This window comes from Setaria viridis, chromosome 9, assembly GCF_005286985.2.
Source record: "Setaria viridis chromosome 9, Setaria_viridis_v4.0, whole genome shotgun sequence".
Taxonomy (NCBI): domain Eukaryota; kingdom Viridiplantae; phylum Streptophyta; class Magnoliopsida; order Poales; family Poaceae; genus Setaria; species Setaria viridis.
The window spans coordinates 36,869,835-36,882,341 of record NC_048271.2 but is presented as its reverse complement, the minus strand read 5'-3'; the positions used below and the strand labels follow the sequence as shown (position 1 = coordinate 36,882,341).

Genomic DNA, 12,507 nt, shown 5'->3' with positions numbered 1-12,507 from the left:
GAAAATAGGAACATTGGAAAGACAAGGTCGGCTGCCATCTTGTATCCCTTGTGATCCATCTTTACTGGATGAAGCCGAGGCTACTCTTGCTGCATGAAACAAGTAGATTGATGGTTGTTAGTTTTAGTAATGGAGACAAATCTTGTTAATTATCAGTTAATTAGAATTCAATGTTAATGATCTTACCGCTGCTTTGGCGTCCTCCATAGCCTTCTTGGCAGCGAGCTTACGCTCGCGCCTCTCCTTAGCCTCCTCTTTGACCGTCTTGAGCATGTCTGGAGGCAGCACGATTTGATCGCCATCAAACACGATATTGTCGACATCTGGAATGAAAAACTCACACTCGAATTCGTAGAAGCCATGAATAACGGCGAAGATCATGTAGTCTGCGTGCTTGAGACCACAGTGAGAGCATGGATAGCGCCCACTGTGCACACGATCCCATGCTTCGCGGTTTTCATGAACGACTTGACAGTGGCGGCAAATAAAAGCGTCCGGCGGCAAAGAATCCGGCACCATCGCCGAGTCTGGCGCGAGCTCCTGCAACTCCGGCGAGGGGATGGTATCTACCTCCGACTCAGGCACGATCTCCTCCAACTCCGGCGCAATGATCTCCTCGGACTCCGGCGCGACGATCTCCTCCGACTCCAGCGCGGCGATCTCCTCGGACTCCAGCGCGACGATCTCCTCGGACGCCGGCGCGATCTCCTCCGGCACGACGATCTCCTCGGACGCCGGCTTGGACTCCATGACTTGGGCGAGCGGCGAGCGTACGCGCGTCTAGCAGCGAGCGCGAGCAGCGAGTAGACGAGGCAAGAGGCAAGCAGGCGAGTGGACGACGCGAGCGGCATGCGGCGCTATTAATAGCGATTAACGCGGCAGCGAGTCGTGGGAGGCGAACGACGCGTTAATAGCGGCGCTGGAGCCCAAGCGGAGGGGCAGCAGCGTCAAATTTTGCCTAACCACGCCAGAACGACTTCTTTTACTCGTTTCCATCCAAACGCCAGAACGACTCCTAATACCAGTATGGAGGGAGTACAAGCTTCAACTATCCCTAGAGTATAGTTTTTCAACCCTCAACTATAAAACTATTTACCTTTTAACCCTAAACTATTAAAACTGTTGTCTTTTCAACCTTGGCTCAAATCTAGCGTGGTTTTTGGTGACATTTTTTTGAAACTATAATTTTTTTTGTGACATTCGGTGGTGTTTGCGATTTGCCAAGGCTAAATAGTTTTTGCAGTTAAATTGAATATGTTTGAAACTTGTGATTTCCTCACTAGCACCGTGGAGACTTTTGACCGGCGTGTAACCGTCATTTGGCCTCTCATTAGCCAAACTCTCATAAAACTATTTGGCAAGCTTATTAGCGACAAGACAATTCACCCATAGGCTATGCAACAAGTATATCGCTTGGTCAACAGGCATACGAGGGTATTTGAAAAAACATAAAAATTGCAAGTGCTATCTAGACCGTAAGGAAGTGATTTGCATATGTGAGTATTTAATGTTGAAGACTATTGTAGCTTGCAGGTGTTTTCTAAACTTGCAAGTTTGTTAGCGACTGAGGGTATGATTTGGGGATAATTTGGGCCATGGGATTTTAACCTAATTTTAGCAAGGCGCAAAAGCGTTGCTGGTATACGACTTTCCTTGTACCTGCGGGATCGTTGAGTGCTCCTTCAGATGCGGCACACGTACACTGTGCGACGACCGTGCAGCTAGTCCGTCTGCTCCATACCGTTGTACTGGCTGGCATGATCTCCGCCACTTCCAAAGTCCAAACTAGCATGTGGCTGCGGCCTGCGTGCAGGATCGAACTTGGGTGGCGTTGCGTTGATTCCTTTTCCTTCACGCATGACATATGCCTCGCGTGCGTGGTGCGCGCGTTTTCTGAAGATCATTGAGCTAGTGGTGGTACGTGCTGTCGGCCTAACACTTGCGCACAACCCGTTTCACGTTTAAGCTGTTAAAACATTTCGTACACGGTACACCGGCGAACGCAAGAAAGCAGAGTCCACGGAATCAACCTCAGAAGAAAAGGCAGCAATTTGGGCTGTTTCAGATTGAACGGGTGGAGTTTTGACCGGTAATTCATCTGATCGATCATCTCTACAAATACAAAACTGTCGTGCTGAATGCACAGGGTCCCTGTACAAATAATACAATCTCACATCATAGCGGAAGTGGATAGTTTTTATCTGCTTATAATACGTCACGCAGCTGACAAACAGGGAGCCCATGCCGCCGTGCGTGCACAACCGAGAACATACCCACAAGGCCACCGGCTCCAGAAGTCGCCCGTCCGCCCGCAACCGAGACGCCACAGAGCCGACGAGACCCGGGGCCGGGGGGCCGGGGCACGCAGTGAGCGCTGAAACCTGCGCGCGCGGCAACAACGCTAGGCGCGGCGACGGCGCGGGTTCCGGAAATCTGGTGCGGAGCCATAGTTTTTTTAGTTTTTATAGGTAAAGTCTATGTACGTTGCCACTAAGCGAGACATCTTTCTTAACTCATTGTTAATGTAAAGTTTCATAAATTTATATTTCCAAGAATGTCACATAAGCAGGAATGTATTTAGTTCATAGATGAAATAGCTCACACAATGTATAGTTTCATCTTTTGGTGTTTCCAAAACTACATGACATAAAGATCTTAGAAATAGTGTACATATAGTTTCATCCTCATAAAATTATTTTTTTCTTTCACCTTATAAATAGTGTGTCATGTCATCAAAATTATCTACGTAGCCGCTCATTTATTATCCATGAAACTTCCATTAAGAATACCTTAAAAACCACCCCTCCAGATTTCTTTAGATTCTCTGCTTATCCTTTCTCTCTCTATCCCTTCCTCCTCTCCTTCCCCTCTCTACTCTCATTTTCAACATGCAAAACACGAAGCTGCAGCTCCCAACCACCAGCCATCCTGCAGCCCCCTCTCCATCGATCTTCTCTGCTCAAATTAAACCACTTCCTTCCTACCTTCCCCAATTTAGTCAATGGCGGGCTGCAGCCTGTTGGAGCGCAGGCAGCCGCTGCGGGGCTAGCGGCAGGCTCCATGGTCCAGTGAGTCCAGGTACCATCACACTTCACCCCAAAGAAACAGAGGAGCGCAAGATTGAGGTGGAACTCGCTGATTCTGTTGTTATTCCTTAGATTGAGGACACGTTCCTAGCCGCAAGAAGATTAATTCGGTGGCCGGCCAGCTCCGACGTCCCCGCAGGCGGTGGTAGGACACGGGCGAGCGGACGGGCGGCGCTACGCTGCGGGCACGAACGGCCAGCATCAAGGCAACGGGTGAGGAGCTTTGTGCCGTCGGGGCCGGCCGGGGCGGACGTGGGCAGGACGCACGTGAGCGTTTCGCGGCGGTGAGCCAGAGCAGCCGTGCGCGAGTCGCGGCCTCCGGCGAGTCCGGGCGCCGAGATCTCCAGCGCGGGCGGCGGCCTCCGACGACTGCGAGCACCAAGCTCTCTAGCGCGGGCGGCAGCGTCAAGCTCCCTGGCTCAGTGCGGCAGTCTCCAGCAGTGGGGTCGTCTGCCCCCGCACAAATAGGGCGGGTAGTTAGTTTTTTTTATACTTAGAAGTGAATTTATTTGATCTTATTTTTACTTTTTAATTCTCATTGTAATTAGACAATTTATCAACTTCTTTTATCATCATATTTTGTGGCGTAAAATATATATTCACGGTGAAAGAAATATCATAAAAATTTGTTCGGAGCTATGGCCGAATTAGTAGTTTTTATGTATAGTCCGTTTTTCGGAGGAGCTGGCGAATACACCTAGCCCTTTCAGTTGTTAAATCTAAGTGGACTAGCTCATAGTATTTTTTTTTGCGAATAACAATATAGATGTAGTCAATTAGACGCGCACATACACACATATATTTACTTATGTCTTTGATTTTGTATTGGTGAATGAATTCATTTTCAAGTTGATCAATCTACCCTTCCAGCAACAACAGCGTTGCGTCTTCACTTTTTGTGTAGGTGATGTGGTGTTGAGGGGTTGACCTTGTTAAATTCTATGATTTCATCTACACTTCCATTTCACCAAACCTATCATCTTATCTGTGACTCCGTCAAATCCCTCCACACTTGCAGATCAGTTCCCACGCCACCGCCCTTACCGCAAATGAAGAAGATACACACAAAGATTCTTCGCGCCCAACCTCTCCGGCATCCTCATCGCCAATGTCCTAATGTGTGTACCCTATCACTTGCTTTGCCACTTCAAGTGTATCTCCCAATCGTGGCTCGTGCAGTGCTCCGACCCCTGCTCCGCCGCAAATGGTTGTATGTTATGAATTATGTCTTTTTTTATACCCTAGATTGTATAATCGAGCTTATATAATCTCAAGTGGTAAAAAATACTCCAAATTATAATCTTGATTATATAATCTAAGTTCCTGATAATCCTATAAGCTATCCATACCAACTTATTTCATATTATAATATGATCTTTTACCAAAATGTCCATTAAATTTTTGTGATAATTAACCACCAGTGAGCTGGTACCTTTCTTTTCCCTCTCCATTCGGCTTCCTCCTCCCCCTCTTCTTTCCCTAACCCAGCGAGATTCGGTCAGATTCTAGTTGTAACTGTACTATATTATTTTAGGAAAGATTATGTAATATATTTAGTAGTGATACGTTTAGTAAATTTTAAATGAGTAGTCAAATAACTTTTTTTATTCTCTCCAATATTGTTATTTTGGTCCATTAACCTAGGCCCAAAGATGCAAAAGGGCATGTAGCGTAGTGGTTAAAGCACTTGAGTAGCACCTAGCAGGTCCGGGTTCGACTCCCCGTGGGAACGAATTAAACGAGTTTGAAATAAAAAAAACTATAAAAAATACATAGGGGCTTCCTTGCTGATTACGGTAAAAAAAACCTAGGCCCAAAGATTTATCCATCATTTTCTCTATTTTTCTCCTTGGATTCTTCTTCCTTCTTCGGTAACTAAGCTGCCCTGCATCTTTAGTACTGTAAGTTTTTTTGGAGCTCCCATGGAGAGTCTAATAGGTCTGGTTTGAGTTTTCAATCTTGTCTACTTTTCCTCTTCTCTGATGACACTTTCAACATCATCATCTTCTCTGACAGGGTATTTGGTGCAATTTACATGGCCCATCTTGTTGCCGAGGTTTAGTCTGTCGTTACTTTGTTAGCGGCATCATGCTTCCCATCCAGCTAGAGATTGGCCCATCCATATTTTGTGGCATCCTATAGACATGAATGAAATTATCTTGCATGCCTTCAAGCCAGGATGGTAAATGCACCATTTTATATTTGCATAAAGTTTCCGTATAATCTCATTGTGTGTATTGCCAATCTGTTTTTATTTTCCTTTGGATCTGTAAATATTGGAAGCAAGGATCTCACAGGGATGTCCTGGTAAAAGCAATTAGTAAAAATCGTAAACAGGAGAATAATTTATTTGTTGGAACAATTGTGTTATTTATGAAGAGAGGAATCTGTTGTAAAATACAATAGCAAAATTTGAGATTGAATCTTTGCCAAATCTGCTGTGGCACTGCTTGCCATGGCCAATTGCTATTTTGAAGCAAAATCCAAACAAAATTATGGCAAGCGGCTTAAGGCACATTTGCTTGTCTTGAAATCTCTTTTAGACTCTATTCGTATTGCTTTGCCTTCGTATAATCCTGCTTGTTGTAGCCACAAACACAAACGCTGGCCACGACTGCCATGACCGGCCACCCAGGCAAGCTGCACAACGCTTCTGACCAAGCCACCGATCGAGCCACAATATGGTTGGACGGGCTGTTGGTCAGAGTAACATTCGACCATGTCAAGCGACTACTAAGGTTCTTCATCTTGCTTGATCCGTTCTTTTAACTTCTAGTTCCAAAGCTCGCACCATCTTCCATCAAAGCACAATGCTCCATTTTGAGGTTGCTGTTTATTTGTGGTGGCATGCATATATTAGCACTTCGCAGTTAATTCGGCTTTCAAGTCACTCGATGCCATCGATGAAATTTTGCACCAGTACAACGCTCAAAGTGATGGCTTGCTGACCACCTTGTGTTGGAGTTGTTCCAAATTCACTCCAGGATAAAGGCCGACCTTCCCGACCCTTAACACTCAGGGTCGGGCGAGGCGGAGAATCTCCCGACCCCGGGACTCGGGGCCGGGCGAGGCGGAGCGTCTTCCGACCCCTGGACTTTGGGGTCGGGCGAGTCGGAGCATCTCCCGACCCCAGGACTCGGGGTCGGGCGAATCGGAGATCGACCCTCAAGGGGTCAGACGCATCCGACCCCAGGCTTGGGGTCGGACGAGGCGAAGTCCCAGGCGCATCCGACTCCAGGACGAAGGACTCAAAGGTCGGGCAAGGAGGAGTTCCATCCTCCTACGGGACCAAGAGTCCGTACCGCTCAATACCCCCTGTCTGGGGTGTCGGTACTATATATACTAGCACCCTTGCTAGGGTTTTGTACCGAGACAGAAGAGAGAAGAGAGATAGATTATCAGATTCTCTTGTAAGCCGCCATAGGCGTGTAACCCAAAACTCTTGATATAGTGAGATTGTTGCCGGCTGGTGCCCGTGGTTTTTCCCCTTCACATTGAAGGGGTTTTCCACGTAAATCGTGTGTCTCCTTGCGGTTTGATTCTTTACTTCTTATTCCATACGCCGTTCGTTCCTAACAAGTGGTACCAGAGCTTTGGTTGCTGTTTGGATTTCATGTCGACGTCGATGAAGTTTGATCTACCGCTGCTAAACTACGACACGCGGTTCTCGCTATGGCAAGTCAAGATGAGGGGAATTCTGGCGCAAACTCACGATTATGATGAGGCGCTGGATAGCTTCGGGAAGAAGACGAAGGCCGAGTGGACTCAAGAAGAGATCCGCAAGGATCAGAAGGCTCTCGCCTTAATACAGTTGCATCTTCATAATGATATTTTGCAGGAGTGTCTGAAAGAAAAAACTGCTGCAGAACTATGGCTGAAACTGGAATCGATCTGTATGTCCAAGGATCTAACCAGTAAGATGCAGATGAAGATGAAGCTGTTCACCCTGAAGATGAAGGAAGAAGATTCAGTGATAAACCACATCGCTGAATTTAAGAAGATCGTCGCCGATCTAGTATCAATGGAGGTGAAGTATGATGATGAGGACTTAGGTCTTTTACTGTTATGTTCTTTGCCAACTTCGTATACAAATTTTCGTGACACCATACTCTTGAGCCGTGATGAACTAACCTTAAAGGAAGTTTATGAGGCTCTCCAATCAAGGGAGAAGATGAAAGGTATGGTGCAGAATGACAGGACGTCGTCCTCCAGAGGCGATGCTTTGCTTGTGAGAGGCAGAACTGATAACAGATCCTCCAATGATGATGGAAGAAAAAACTATGAAAGACGAGGCCGTTCAAAGTCCAAGCCGCATGGTAACAAAAAATTCTGTGTTTATTGCAAGCTAACAAATCACAATGTTGAGGATTGCAGAAAAGTACAGAATAAGGAGAAGAAGAAAAACAAGTCGGCTGGTAAGGTCTCTGTTGCTGCTGCCGTGTCTGATGAAGAATCTGGAGATAGTCTGGTTGTATTTGCCGGTTGTGTTGCTGGTCATGATGAGTGGATCCTTGATTCCGCATGTTCATTTCATATTTGCATTAACAGAAATTGGTTTAGCTCTTACAAGGCTATGCCGAAAGGGGATGTTGTGCGGATGGGAGATAATAGCCCGTGTGATATTGTGGGGATTGGATCAGTTCAGATCAAGACTCATGATGGCATGACACGCACTCTGAAAAACGTCAGGTACATACCAGGGATGTCCAGAAATCTTATTTCATTGAGCACGCTTGATGCAAAAGGTTACAAATATTCCGGTTCGGATGGTGTTCTGAAGGTATCAAGAGGTAATCTCGTCTGCTTAAAAGGTGATCTCAATTCTGCTAAATTATATGTCCTTAGAGGGTGTACTTTACCTGGTTCTGATTCCGCTGTTGCTGCTGTTACTAATGAGGAACCTAGTAAAACTAACCTTTGGCATATGCGTCTGGGACATATGAGTCACCTTGGTATGGCTGAATTGATGAGGAGAAACCTACTGGATGGCTGCACTTCGAGTAAAATGAAGTTTTGTGAGCACTGTGTTTTCGGGAAGCATAAAAGGGTACGTTTCAACACTTCTGTTCACACCACAAAAGGTACTCTTGATTATATACATGCTGACTTATGGGGACCTTCTCGTAAGCCCTCGCTTGGTGGTGCTCGTTACATGCTCACAATTATTGATGATTACTCTAGAAGGGTTTGGCCTTATTTTCTGAAACGAAAAGATGATACCTTTGCTGCTTTTAAGGACTGGAAAGTCATGATTGAAAGGCAAACTGAAAGGAAGGTGAAATTGCTTCGCACTGATAATGGTGGAGAGTTTTGTTCGCGTGAATTTAATGATTATTGCAGATCAGAAGGCATTGTAAGGCATCACACCATACCCCATACTCCACAACAGAATGGTGTGGCCGAACGCATGAACAGATCCATCATATCCAAGGCCCGTTGCATGCTGTCTAATGCCAGGATGAGCAAGCGTTTTTGGGCTGAAGCTGCTAATACTGCCTGTTACTTGATCAACAGGTCGCCTTCTATTCCACTAAATAAAAGAACTCCTATTGAGGTATGGTCTGGTACGCCTGCTGATTACTCACAGTTGAAAGTTTTTGGATGCACTGCATATGCTCATGTTGATAATGGAAAATTGGAGCCTAGAGCTGTTAAATGTCTTTTCCTTGGTTATGGTTCGGGTGTCAAAGGTTATAAATTGTGGAACCCGGAAACTGGAAAGACCTTTCTGAGCAGAAGCGTTATTTTCAATGAATCTGTGATGTTTACCGATAGCTTGCCCTCAGATCAAGTTCCAGACAAAGACCTGCAGCGTATGCGCATGCAGGTGGAGCAAGCTCGCGATGATGCTGATAACCCCGACCCCTTGGTCTCGGGGTCGGATGCGCCAGACCCCTTGGCTCCAGGGTCGGCTGATGCTCAAGCACCAGACCCCTTGGCTCCGGGGTCGGATGTTGCTGCGCCAGACCCCTTGGCTCTGGGGTCGGCTGTTGCTGATGCGCCAGACCCCTCAGTCTCGGGGTCGGCTGATGCTCATGATGATGTCCAGCAAACTCCAGAGGAGGATCTACCCATTGCTAAACGCAAGTCCAAAAGGACTGTTGTCCCTCCTAACCGTCTAATTGAAGAATGTAACTTGTCTTACCATGCTTTGAGTTGTGCTGAACAGGTGGAGAATGTTCATGAGCCAGCAACCTATAAAGAAGCTATTCATTGTGATGATACTGAAAACTGGATTTCGGCTATGCATGAGGAGATGCAATCTCTTGAGAAGAACAGTACATGGGAACTTGTACCTTTGCCTAAGAAAAAGAAGGCCATCCGCTGCAAGTGGATCTTCAAGAGAAAGGAGGGTTTATCTCCAAGAGAGCCTCCAAAATATAAGGCAAGGTTAGTTGCTAAAGGCTACAGCCAAATTCCGGGTGTTGACTACAATGATGTTTTCTCTCCAGTGGTAAAACACAGTTCAATTCGCACTTTCCTTAGTGTTGTTGCTTCACATGATCTCGAGCTTGAGCAGTTAGATGTGAAGACTGCGTTTTTGCATGGAGAGCTTGAGGAGGACATATACATGGACCAACCAGAAGGTTTCATAGTGCCTGGCAAGGAGAAATATGTGTGCAAGTTGAAGAGATCCTTGTATGGTTTGAAACAGTCCCCTCGACAGTGGAACAAGAGGTTTGATTCATTTATGTTATCACACAGTTTTAAAAGATCTAAGTATGATAGCTGTGTTTATATCAAGCATGTTAATGGATCACCTATATACTTGCTGATATATGTTGATGATATGCTGATTGCTGCCAAGAGTAAGAATGAAATCAATAAGTTAAAGAAACTATTGAGTAGTGGTTTTGATATGAAAGATCTTGGTAGTGCTAAGAAAATTCTTGGTATGGAAATTAGTAGAGACCGAAATTCTGGTTTGCTATTTCTTAGTCAACAGAATTATATCAAGAAAGTTCTTCAGCGTTTCAACATGCAAGATGCTAAGGCTGTAAGTACTCCTATTGCACCTCACTTCAAGTTGTCAGCTGCTCAGTGTCCTAGTACAGATGCAGAGGTCAAAGACATGTCAAAGATTCCTTATTCTAGTGCTGTTGGGTCCTTGATGTATGCCATGGTTTGCTCTCGCCCAGATTTGTCATATGCTATGAGTCTTGTTAGTAGATATATGTCTAATCCCGGCAAAGAACATTGGAGGGCAGTTCAGTGGATTTTCAGATACCTCAAAGGCACAGCAAATTCCTGTTTAAAGTTTGGAAGAACTGATGAGGGTCTTGTTGGCTATGTGGACTCAGATTATGCTGCTGATCTGGACAGGCGAAGATCACTCACGGGTTATGTGTTTACTGTTGGCAGTTGTGCTGTGAGTTGGAAGGCTACTTTACAGTCAGTTGTTGCTTTGTCTACTACTGAAGCAGAATATATGGCGATTTGTGAAGCGTGCAAAGAACTGATTTGGCTGAAAGGTTTGTACGCCGAGCTTTGTGGAGTTGAAGCTTGCATAAGTTTGCACTGTGACAGCCAAAGTGCAATTTACCTCACTAAAGATCAAATGTTCCATGAAAGAACTAAGCACATTGACATCAAGTATCATTTTGTGCGTGATGTGATCGAAGAAGGTAAGCTGAAGGTATGCAAGATCAGTACTCATGATAATCCTGCCGACATGATGACAAAGCCTGTTCCTGTTACTAAGTTTGAGCTGTGCTCAGGCTTAGTTGGTTTAATTGGATAGTCCAAGAGACTATTATTGGCACCAGTGGTTTTTCCTGTCTTTGTTCTGTTCAGGATGAAGGGTTGATGATACAAGATGAATTTGTCTCAAGGTGGAGTTTGTTGGAGTTGTTCCAAATTCACTCCAGGATAAAGGCCGACCTTCCCGACCCTTAACACTCAGGGTCGGGCGAGGCGGAGAATCTCCCGACCCCGGGACTCGGGGCCGGGCGAGGCGGAGCGTCTTCCGACCCCTGGACTTTGGGGTCGGGCGAGTCGGAGCATCTCCCGACCCCAGGACTCGGGGTCGGGCGAATCGGAGATCGACCCTCAAGGGGTCAGACGCATCCGACCCCAGGCTTGGGGTCGGACGAGGCGAAGTCCCAGGCGCATCCGACTCCAGGACGAAGGACTCAAAGGTCGGGCAAGGAGGAGTTCCATCCTCCTACGGGACCAAGAGTCCGTACCGCTCAATACCCCCTGTCTGGGGTGTCGGTACTATATATACTAGCACCCTTGCTAGGGTTTTGTACCGAGACAGAAGAGAGAAGAGAGATAGATTATCAGATTCTCTTGTAAGCCGCCATAGGCGTGTAACCCAAAACTCTTGATATAGTAAGATTGTTGCCGGCTGGTGCCCGTGGTTTTTCCCCTTCACATTGAAGGGGTTTTCCACGTAAATCGTGTGTCTCCTTGCGGTTTGATTCTTTACTTCTTATTCCATACGCCGTTCGTTCCTAACACCTTGCCCATGCCGAGGACGCCCTCAGTCATCCGCTTGGTCGCCATCGCCAGCACGGGCGTGACAGACAGTATTGTCAAGCTTCAGGCTGGTGGAGTAAAGGGAGTCTACAGTCTACTTCTGGATGAACTTCGTGAACTCCTCGCAGACCAGGAGTCCGTCTACTCAAAGCTCTGTAGCAGCTGAAACAATGGGGAATTCGAGAGGAAAATTTTGTGCTTCCAATGCAAACCACGGACTCATTGGAAATAGGAAGCTAGAACTATTTTGTGCTATTATTTCTAGGGCTTCTCGTCTTTAATCGTTTTTTCCTAATAAAACTTCTAGCAATGGAGCGCAAGAGATATGGATGAGATGAAAAGAAATCAAATATATAGCTGGACTTTTTGTAGTTGAAATCTTGTCCATTAGATCATCAAAAATCAAACGCTCCATTAGATCATCAAAAATCAAACCATAGATCGAAGTCGATCAGTTGCTTGCTCTATCATGGCATATTGCGTAGATAAGAATTCTTGCCATAGATTCATAATCGTCCGTAATGGCTGTACCGATTGGATGTCAGCCCCAGTAAGCAATGGCTGCACCGATTGGATGTCCATTGATGCACAAATGACGTTGCTCCTTATGTAATGCTTGACCAACAAAAAAATCACTAAATCTTTCATGTAACCAAAGTAATTTGACTCATGGTTCCAATGAAACAAATTTTCACTTGTTATAGAAAGAGCCAAGCATCGATCTATCGACGACCACATGGAAAGACTTAACCGATGTGCAGGCTAAATCCAACTCATTAGCATCGCAAATAGCTGCTATATGCGGCTATGAACGCCAAGGCTCAAAACACGCATGCATGGCTTGACAACGCTGCCGGCACTATGGTCGCACATGATGCTGTATCTAGGGGGTTGAATGTGTGAACACGATATTACAGCTCTGTTTTCATCATGGATGCTT

At 45.9% G+C, this 12,507-nt stretch overlaps 2 long non-coding RNA genes across 2 annotated transcripts; one reads left to right on the top strand and one right to left on the bottom strand.

Annotated features, from left to right (window-relative positions):
* The first annotated feature begins 2,806 nt into the window (after nucleotides 1-2,806).
* Nucleotides 2,807-3,725, top strand: LOC117837288 (uncharacterized). The gene is made up of 2 exons (XR_004636283.2): nucleotides 2,807-3,078; nucleotides 3,159-3,725. It is a non-coding gene; the product is annotated as an uncharacterized lncRNA (long non-coding RNA).
* A 2,764-nt stretch (nucleotides 3,726-6,489) lies between these two features.
* Nucleotides 6,490-8,621, bottom strand: LOC117836988 (uncharacterized). Its single transcript, XR_004636218.2, has 2 exons — nucleotides 7,218-8,621; nucleotides 6,490-7,032 (listed from the first exon to the last, which is right to left on the bottom strand). It is a non-coding gene; the product is annotated as an uncharacterized lncRNA (long non-coding RNA).
* Nucleotides 8,622-12,507: the final 3,886 nt, after the last annotated feature.